This window comes from Peromyscus californicus, unplaced genomic scaffold (assembly GCF_007827085.1).
Source record: "Peromyscus californicus insignis strain IS unplaced genomic scaffold, ASM782708v3 Scaffold_10__1_contigs__length_136768540, whole genome shotgun sequence".
NCBI classification, from domain to species: Eukaryota; Metazoa; Chordata; class Mammalia; order Rodentia; family Cricetidae; genus Peromyscus; species Peromyscus californicus.
The window spans coordinates 56,560,171-56,569,923 of NW_026294391.1; positions in this window are offsets into that span (position 1 = coordinate 56,560,171).

The window sequence follows — 9,753 nt, forward strand, 5'->3', positions numbered from 1 at the left end:
AAGAACTTAGTGAAAAGCCTATGGCTTTGGAGGTCATAGATACTATGTGGGAACCTACTATCATTATTTTGCTAAGTGGTCATGTTATCAAGTTGTCTTCTAAATATTTATACCTATATCCATAGATCTATGTTGTTCTCAACCTTGGTCACAGAAGCATCTATTTGTAGTGAGTGGAAGTAAATGTAGAGCGTCTCAACTAGTCTGAGTGATGAGAATTAGTGACTAAGTACTCAGCTCTAAATGAATCATCCATAATAAACAGCCCCCATGCCCAGGGCTCTAGGAACATCATAGAAGAGGAAGGGGAGAAGAAGTAAGAGCCTGTTCATGGGAAGAGGAGCGAGGAAATGCCATCTTCCAGACATCCCATGGCTATTGCACTCATGAACTCAGAGCGGCTGTGGTTACCTGAATAAGACGTACAAAAGGTCTTGATCAAGGGGCTTGATAAAGCCGGTCAAAATTCCAGCATTGCTGGGGGGACAACACATCTCAGCTGCAGAGCTACTAGCAGTTGATGGCTTCTGAGGAGGGAAAGAAACTTCTCCGTGGAGGTATGGTCACTGGTAGGTTGCCCATGTTCCAGTGAGTGATGTCACACTCATTTGCCATGCGTTTTTGAGAAGCACTAAGAGAAGTCAGTGAGATACTAAAAGAAGACCTGAAGTTGGGAGGCGGATGTGTTGAGGACGACAGTCCAAGGCGATGGGCTCCATCCTCTCAAATCATGAGCCAAAATAAATTTTTCCTCTAGGTCACTTTGGTCAGGTGTTTTATGAGACTGGGGAGGAAAAGTAACTAATGTAAATGCCATCCATAATCACTCAAAACTAGAAGTTCTTAGGAGTAAATCTAACAAGATACATACAGATTTCCATGGTGAGAATGATAAAGTGGGAGACAAGAGGATTCTAAAATTTACACAGAAAGTTAAAGGGACTAGAGCTCTGAAATAACTTAGAGAGAGAAGAAGAAAGTTAAAGGAAATGGTTTACCTGAGTCTAAGACTTTCTATACAGTACAATTAGTCAAAACTGTCTGGTGTTGTTGGAGGGATAGACTTCCAGATCATTCCTTGTAAAAGAATAGAGCTCCCAGAAACAGACTCACAAAAATATGTCCAACAGCCACCACCTGGGGCCATGTTGGTATTTAAGGGCCATGCTGCCATGGGGACCATGCCAATCTGAGTAGCCTGTGCACCCACCTGGGGCCATGGTAGCATCCTGGCCCAGGCTGCTACCATGTCTGGGTCCACAGTCCTACCGCAGTCAGGGTCTGTGTCAATGTTCCCAGCCCATGTTGCCGTTGCCACCAGGGGCCACTTGGATGTCCTGGATCTGGGCTACAACCTGTGACCATGTTGGTGTCTGAGGGCTGTGCTCCCACCAGGGACATGCTGATATGAATGGCCTGCACTGTCACCGGGGACCATGGTGTCTGACCAGAGATGCTGCCATGGGCCATGTCTGGGTCTGTCGCCCTGCAGCATCCAGGGTCTGAGTTGATATCCGTGGCTCCTGTTACCACTGAGGGCCATGCAGATGACCGGGGTCTGGTCAGCCACCTGAGACCATCTCAGTGTCCAAGGGCTATGCTGCTGCTGGGGCCATACTAATCTGGGTGACCAGCACTGCCACCTGGAGCCATGAAGACATCCAGGTCCAGACCACTGCCTATAGCCATATATGGGTCCATATCCCTGCAGTGGCCAGGATCTGGGGTGGTGTCTGTGGCTCCTGTTACCACCAAGGGCTCTGCAGATGCCTAGGGTCTGGTCAGCCATTTGAGATCATGTTGGTGCCCAAGGACCATGCTGCCACCACAGCCATACTGATCTGGGTGGCCTGTGCTGCCACTGGGCCTGAGCTGATGTCAAGGGCCATGTCTGGGTCCATGGTCCTGCTGCATCTGGGGTCTGTGATGATGTCCATGGCCCATGCTAGCACAAGGGGTCATTGGAACCATACTGTGCTGAACCAGCTGCAATCTTCACTGGATTAGCCGACCCTGCCCTCTTGCTGGATACTGCAGCAGGAGAGATGGCCCTGCCCCTCAGGGGAGAGCTCAGCCCCACACTCAGGAAATATGGCCCTATCCCTCACCACAAGTATGCACCTCACTTGGGCAGCACACTAGAGCCAGCCCTGAGGGCATGAGAGCAACAGAGCTGACCCTGCCCTTCTTGTCTGCCATATGGTGGCATGGGTGAGAGAAATATGCCCTCCCCCTTCTGCCCCTTGCTACCTATGGCAGGTGAGAGAGCTGGCCATGGGGTCAGGAGAGTGAGAGAACTAGCCCTGCCCCTCACCAGCACCAGCACACAGGAGAGTGGGCCCTGCGCCCTGCCTGGACAGCACATAGAGCTGATCCTGTTGTCAGGGGTGCAGGTGAGCCATCCCTGAAGGCTTGAGAGCAGGAAAGCTGACCCCCTCTCCTTGTATACACCTTACAGCAACCAGGAGAGAGGACCCTGAGCTTTGCCTGGGCAAAACAGTAGAACTGGTCCTGGTGGTGTAAGTGTAGGTGATGAAAGGTCTGATAAATGGCGCTGGTGGTGGCACAAGCCACGGCCATGACTACCTAGTTACAGAGAGCTTTATTGGGAGGAAGAGGGGGAGAGGAGAGAGGAGAGCCAGGCCTGGAGAGAGAGAAAGATGGTGGGGTAGAGGGAGAGGGGAGCAGAGCAGAGAGAGCAGAAGGAGTGTGGGGTCTGCATCTGGCTTTTAAGGCACAGGTTGTGTGACCATGCCATGCATACATAGTTGCCAGTGCCCACTGATGACGTAAGACGCAAGATCCCAAACTGTGCATGTGCAGTCATGTAGCTGGAGTGAGGGCAGAATTCTAACATTCCAGACTTTTTGCTTGTTATAAAAAATTGAGTGAATAGGAATAGGGGCATCATTTCTCCCAGAAAAAACTGCTTCCAGCTGACTTGGTGAGCATCGGTTGGCTCTTGGGGGAGATAGGGAAGGGAGCTTCTGAAGTAGATCCGACCTGTCCAGATGGATTTAAGCTGGTTTCAGGAGCTTGGGAAAAATTTTGAACATGTTAAGAAGCAGCCATGAGAAAATTAGTGAGCATTGTAGTGTTTAGTACTTTGTTTATATTGGTTAGTGTTAATGAAAGAGACAGAGAGATTGGAACATGTTTTTAATTTTCATAACCTGAGATAAGCTTTATCAGAGACAGATTATTTTAGGGCACCTGTTTCCTTTACTAGTTTAGCATCCAGGAGATGCAGGGGACCAATTGTTGAGAGCATTTAACAGTAATAGATGGTTATATTAAAGTCTGTTTTTGTAGAGCCCAGACACTTTTGGGTCTGGGGACATAAATACCTTTTAGCTGTTACAGTTTCTTACTTGACGATCTCTGGACTCGATTTCTGTGGTGATCCTGTAACCATTAGCTGAGCAGTTAATTAGAAGAGGGAACCAGAAAAAGAAAAGCTTGTGGGGTGAGAACTCATTCTTTTGGAATTAGGGACAAGGCAGAGAGCAGGGCCCTGTCTGTGTGCATGAGGAGGAGAAGCACTGCTGACAGGTCTGGAGTGAGGCACATGGATGATGGAGCAATGAAATGAAAGCTCCTATCTTAGCTGGAAAATCTTTTCCCATTAAGTAACCCTGAAAGTGCAATTAAGTCTGGGGAGGGGGGAAAGACTGTCCTCCCTACCCCAACAATAGGGAAATGAGGAGAGGTAAGACCCCAAAACTCCCAGGACTGGCTGAGTGGCTCCGGTGTCCAGAAGGAAAGAAACAGATTGTTTTCATGCTGCATTCAGGGTTCCCTGCAAGCGAGCCTGTGGCCAAGCCTAGGTCTGCTGGAGGTCTTAGCTTGATGCTCCCTTGCCCCTTGGTGCCTGGGTACAGTCAGATGACCAGTTGTCTTTCTAGGTAGCATTCTGAACAAGGCTCAATTGATGGCCTGGCAGGGCACACACTAGCCCATGTGGCCTCCCCCCACCCCCACCCTGCACTTAAAACAGGGACCCAGCAGCTTTTGGGAGCCAGCCAGACACTTGGGCATTTTTATCTCTTCCCTGGTACACCTTAAATGCCATAGATGAAACTTCCACCTGTGGGGTCAGGAGCCTTGCTCTCCAGATGCTTAAGTTAAAATTAGTCCTTATATCGGGAAGGTCTGGGAGACAAGAGTTGGATTTTATTCCGTGTCTTGAATTTTTTTTTTTTTTTTGATGTCTGCTGGCTTAAGGACAGCTTTAGGAAGACCTGCCAGGAGGCAGGGTGTGAACTGATCTCTGGCTGAAGAGCCATCCTGACTACTGCAATCCCCATGTGGGTCCTGATCATAAACTTATTTGCATGTATCTTAGCCTGCTTTCAGACCTATCTGTGCCTCTCAGGGCAGCTTGAGAACGAGTGGGAGGAGTTAAGGTGAGTTAAAGCCCGCCCAATACTGGAGCGGGGGGGGGGGGGGGGGGGGGGGGGGGGGAGCAGAAGCCAGACAGACAGAAGTGGTTGCACATGGCAGAGAAAGAATCAGAAACGGAGAGAGAGAAGGGTTCAGAGCTTTGGTAGAAAGCTTGGGGATAAGGTAACTCTTTTCATTTGCCCATTTGCTGGCAGAAGTTAGATAATTCCCATGAAATATTGGGGTTGAAACAAATAAATTTACTGGTATCTGCCCCTATGTCCCATGGCTGCAGCACCAAGAGAGAAAAATAAAAAATTAAAATTAAAAAAAAAAACGGGATCAGACTCCAGTCCCAGGTGTCCCTGAGGTAGGAGAAGGATCTATGAATCAGCACAGGTTACTCCCCGCTTTGTCAAGAGAGGAGTAAGGGCTGGGAGCATACGCAGCATGAGGACTCCCCAGGGGTCTGACAGCATTGACCTCCTCGTCAAGAGAGAGAATGACTCGGTGCCAGCACAGCCCGAGGACCCCGTGGGGGGTCTGGCAGCAGAAATATAGCTCAGGCTGCAGACGCAGAGTGAGCTGAATTTCCTATCTGAGTCCACGGCACCAATGAAAGGTCTGATAAACAGCGCTGGTGGCGGCGCTGGTTACCAGTGGAAAAGTCATGAGCCATGGCCATGACTACCTAGTTACAGAGAGCTTTATTGGGAGGAAGAGGGGGAGAGGAGAGAGGAGAGCCAGGCCTGCAGAGAGAGAAAGATGGTGGGGTGGGAGAAGGGGGGAGCAGAGCAGAGAGAGCAGAGGGAGTGTGGGGTCTGCATCTGGCTTTTAAGGTGCAGATTGTGTGACCACACCATGCATACATAGTTGCCAGCACCCACTGATGACATAAGATGCAAGACCTCGAACTGTGCATGTGCAGTCACGTAGCTGGAGTGAGGGCAGAATTCTAACAGGTGACCCGGATCTGAGGACCTAGAGCAGGAGAACTGGCCCAGCTCTTTGCTGCAGGCTACATTGGGTAAGCTAGCTGGGGCAGGGCTGGAGCGCTCATCTTAGTAGTAATGATGAGGGAAAGCTAGCAGGCTGACCAACCCAGCTACCACCCAGGGCCTGAACCAGGGCTATGAGTGAGCCCACCCCAACATCCACCTCATCTATGAATTGTTGGAACAGGTGAAGGGGATAAACCTACAGATCCAAAACAGCAGGATCTCCATGACAAAGGATAACAACAGGATATCCAAGAGGAGCCCCAGTGAGAGCCCATTGTTGGTGGTGAAGCAGAAGCCAGAGGCCTCCAGCCAGTCCAATGACTTGTGGCTACAAACACTTGCAAGTGAAGATGAATGGACTAAAGGGTAAACTGTGAGACTCAACAGGCCACACTACAGATTCCACAAAAGATTCCTCTCCTTTTTTTTGTTTTGTTTTGTCTCTGTTTTGTTTGGCTTTAGGTTTTTCTTTTAAATTTGGTTTTGATTTGGAGGTGGGGGTTGCAAGGGCAGATGCAAAGGACATAAGGGGGATTGGAATGGATGATGTGAAATTCACAAAGAATCAATAAAAGTTAAAAAAAAATATGCCCAATTGATTTTTGAATATTTTTCAACAAATGACTTGGAAGCTGTTAGATAGGCCTAGGCAAAACCCCAAAATCAAACCAACACAAAAATGTAAGGTCTAAGTTTCAAAACTTAAACCAAAGTACAAAAACAAAGTTAAAACACATCACCATCCCAGGGAGTGGTGATGTGCACCTTTAATCCCAGCACTTGGGAGGGAGGCAGAGGCAGGCAGATTTCTGTGACTTTGAGACCAGCCTGGTCTACAAACCAAGTTCTAGGACAGCCAGGACTGTCTTGAAACACTTCCCCCTGCCCCAAAATCATTCATTTAACTTTAAACCTGAAGCTGTAAGTCTCTCAGTTAAATAAAAAGACAAATTTACCTATCTCAGAGTGTTTTTGCAGAGTGCTGGTGGATAAAGCGCAGGGAGGTGTACATGTATATGTTCAAACACTATCTATACATGTGCTCCAACAGTACGGCTGAGATACTTCAGCCGGATTTTTTTCCCACTGAAGAAACTCCGTCTGTTCCCTGTACTGGCTGCACTAATTTGCATTCTTACCAATGATTTGTATGAGCTCTGTTTTCTTGCTATCTTCCATATTACTATTGGTTTCTCTTATTGATAATAAACATCTTAGTAGGTGTGCTATGGTACTACAGTGGGATTTTAATTCGTGTTTCCTCCACAAGTAGTAATATTAAGCACTTTACATGAACCTTTTGTTATTTGCATGCTTTCTTTGGGAAAAAAAATCTCTTTGGACCCTTTGCACACTAAAATAAAGTCACAATTTTTGTTGCCAATGTGTTATAGAAAAAATAAATATGAAATATATATGTATATATGTATACACATGTGAGTGTATCTCTGTGTATATGTGTGCATGTGTTTGTGCACAATGTTGAGGACCAAACCGAAGGCCTTGTGAATTTTAAACAAGGTACCTTATCATTCAGCTAAACCTGTAGCCTTCACCCCGAAACTAATAATGTGTTTTCAATACACATATACTTTACAAATATTTTTCACATTCTGTAAAATGACTTTATGGTTTTGTTACTGTTATAAAGGTGAGGAATAAACTTCCACACATAGGGCCAACTGATACTCTACAAGCATACCAAAAGTACACAATATGGGAAAGATGTGATACTAAACAAACTCGGGGGTACTGAATATCTGCATGCAAAACAAAGTAATTTATCCATCATATTATCCTAAAAACAAATAGCAACTCAAGGCAGAGTAAAGATTTAATATAAAACCTTAAACTGTAAAACTCCTAAAAAAATAAAATAAAAAGTTTCATGACATTGTCCTTTGTGGTGATTTCTTGGTTATCACACACACACACACACACACACACACACACACACACACACACACACACACGCACACACACACATACACACACACACACACACACACACACACACACACACACACACACTTGCACAGAGGCAATGAAAACAAAAAAATAAACTAGTGGGGATTACATACAATAAAATATTATTTGTTTGTGTGTGTGTGTGTGTGTGTGTGTGTGTGTGTGTGTGTGTGTGTGTAACTTGGTGTTCTTGTGGGACTCCTAATAGTGGGAGGAGGGGCTGTCTCTGACTCTTTTGCCTGCTTTTGGGATCCTTTTCCTCCTACTGGGTTGCCTTGTCCAGCCTCAATATGAGGGGAAGTGCCTAGGCTAATTGTAACCTGATATGCTGTGTTTGGTTGATATCCCTGGGAGGCCTGCCCTTTTCTGAAGGGAAAAGGAGGAGCAATGGATCTGGGGGAGAGGTGGTCAGGATGTAGTTTATGAGAGGAATATAAATAAATGGGAGAGAGAGAGAGAGAGAGAGAGAGAGAGAGAGAGAGAGAGAGAGAGAGAGAGAGAGAGAGAGAGAATTGAGGGGACTATCAAAATGTCTCAGTGGGTAAAGGAGCCTGAAGCAATTCTGATAACCTGGACCTACATGGTAGAAGGAGAGAATTGACTCCCACAAGTTATCTTCTGACTACCATGTGTGCACAATGACACGTGTTCAAGTACACACACACTAAATAAATAAAAAAAATTTTTAATTTTGTCTTTGGATAAAAATGCTTGCCTCATAAGCCTGACATGACCTGAATCCAATGCCCAGAACCCACAGCAAAAGGGAAAAACAACTCCATAGAACTATCTCTGACTTCTACACATTCACAATGGTGTATGCAGGCCCATGCAGATATCCCCACCACACACACACACCACCACCACCACCACCAACAACAACAACAACAACACTAACAACAAATAAAAAATTTAAAAGGTGACCATCAAGGTACAGCACTTCCCTATTATCTGCAAGGCTCTGGGGTTCCATCTACAGTACTAAAAAAAAAAACAGTAGACATGAGGATATTAAAGCCATAATGAGATTATCATGACATTTGCAGTAGTGTAAGCTTTTAAAAAGTGACAACACCAAAAAGCTGGTAAGAATGCAAAGAAACTGGATCATTCATTCACTTCTAGTGGAAATGAACCAGCTACAGCCTTTCTGGAAAACAGTTTCTTTAAAAATAATACACACTTAGAATATGTCACAGTAATTTCATTCCTGGGCATGCTGTCCAGAGAAATGAGGATTTACGTTCACGCAAAAGCCTGTATATAGGGTGGAGAATATACTTCTGTTGTAGTGTTTGTCCTGTATGGTTGGTTTTGTTTTTTTCTGAGACAGGGTCTCAACATACCCCAGGCTGACCAGGAACTTACTACATCTCCCAGGATGACCTTGAAACTTTCAATTCTCCTGCCTCCACCTCACAAGTGCTAGGTTTACAGGCTTGTGTTAACAAATCTGGTTCTCAAGTAGGGAATGGGGCAGTATCGAAAAGGCCAGTTTGGGAACTCTAAGGACAAAGACACAGATTATCGTACAATAAAAGCATATTTGAAAGAGGGGTTTTTTCCCCCCGACCTTTTGCAACAATCTTCTGAGACATACTTTTTAAAAACAATCAGGAAGAAGCGACCTGATGAATACTGGCTTGTGATGGTTCCTGGATATTTTAGAGAGCCCATTTAGGGACATGGGGGCCCAGGAGAAGGGGCATTTGGCCGATTTCTGTTAGTACTTCTTTGTAGTGTGTGCCTCTGAAGAGGGTGGTTGTTGCCGTCTTACACGGAGATGGAACTCATCGGTTTTGGAACATAAATTAAAAGGACTCTGTGTTCCCAAGAATGTAAGGAAATGTCTTTGTTCTGATACACAAAGATTAAGAGTTCGCTGGTCAAGAGACCTGAAAAACTAGAGAAAGCCACACTGCCTGTTGGACACAAAGAGAAATGCCAAGTTCAGGGTCAGAACATATTCAGCTGATAATATTTATCATGTGGTTATCAAGCATGGCCTGTGTCTGTGTTCTGTCCAAACTTGGAAAAGAAGTAGGGAGTAAGAGTGACTGAAAAATTCTACAAGTCTAATTATGGCACACATTGTAGAAAGGCAGACTCCTAGGAGCGACTTTTGAAGTCCGTTAAAAACCAGAGGCGTGAGGTGCTACGGGGTCTAATGAGAACATACTCAGGGGTTCTTGAAAGCCAGTCACAAAGGCAGGCGTGTCTGGGGGCGTGGCCTCGAGGCAGTAGCCAATAGCAGAGAGGGCTGTGAGTAGGGAGGGGGCAACCAGCCTCTGAGGCAAGCAGAGTGCCACAGCGACCTCAGGCAGAGGATCTGTGAGGCTGTCTGGTGGTTTGATCTGTTCCAGTTTCCTCCAGACTTCAATTCCCACTTTCCACTGGGATG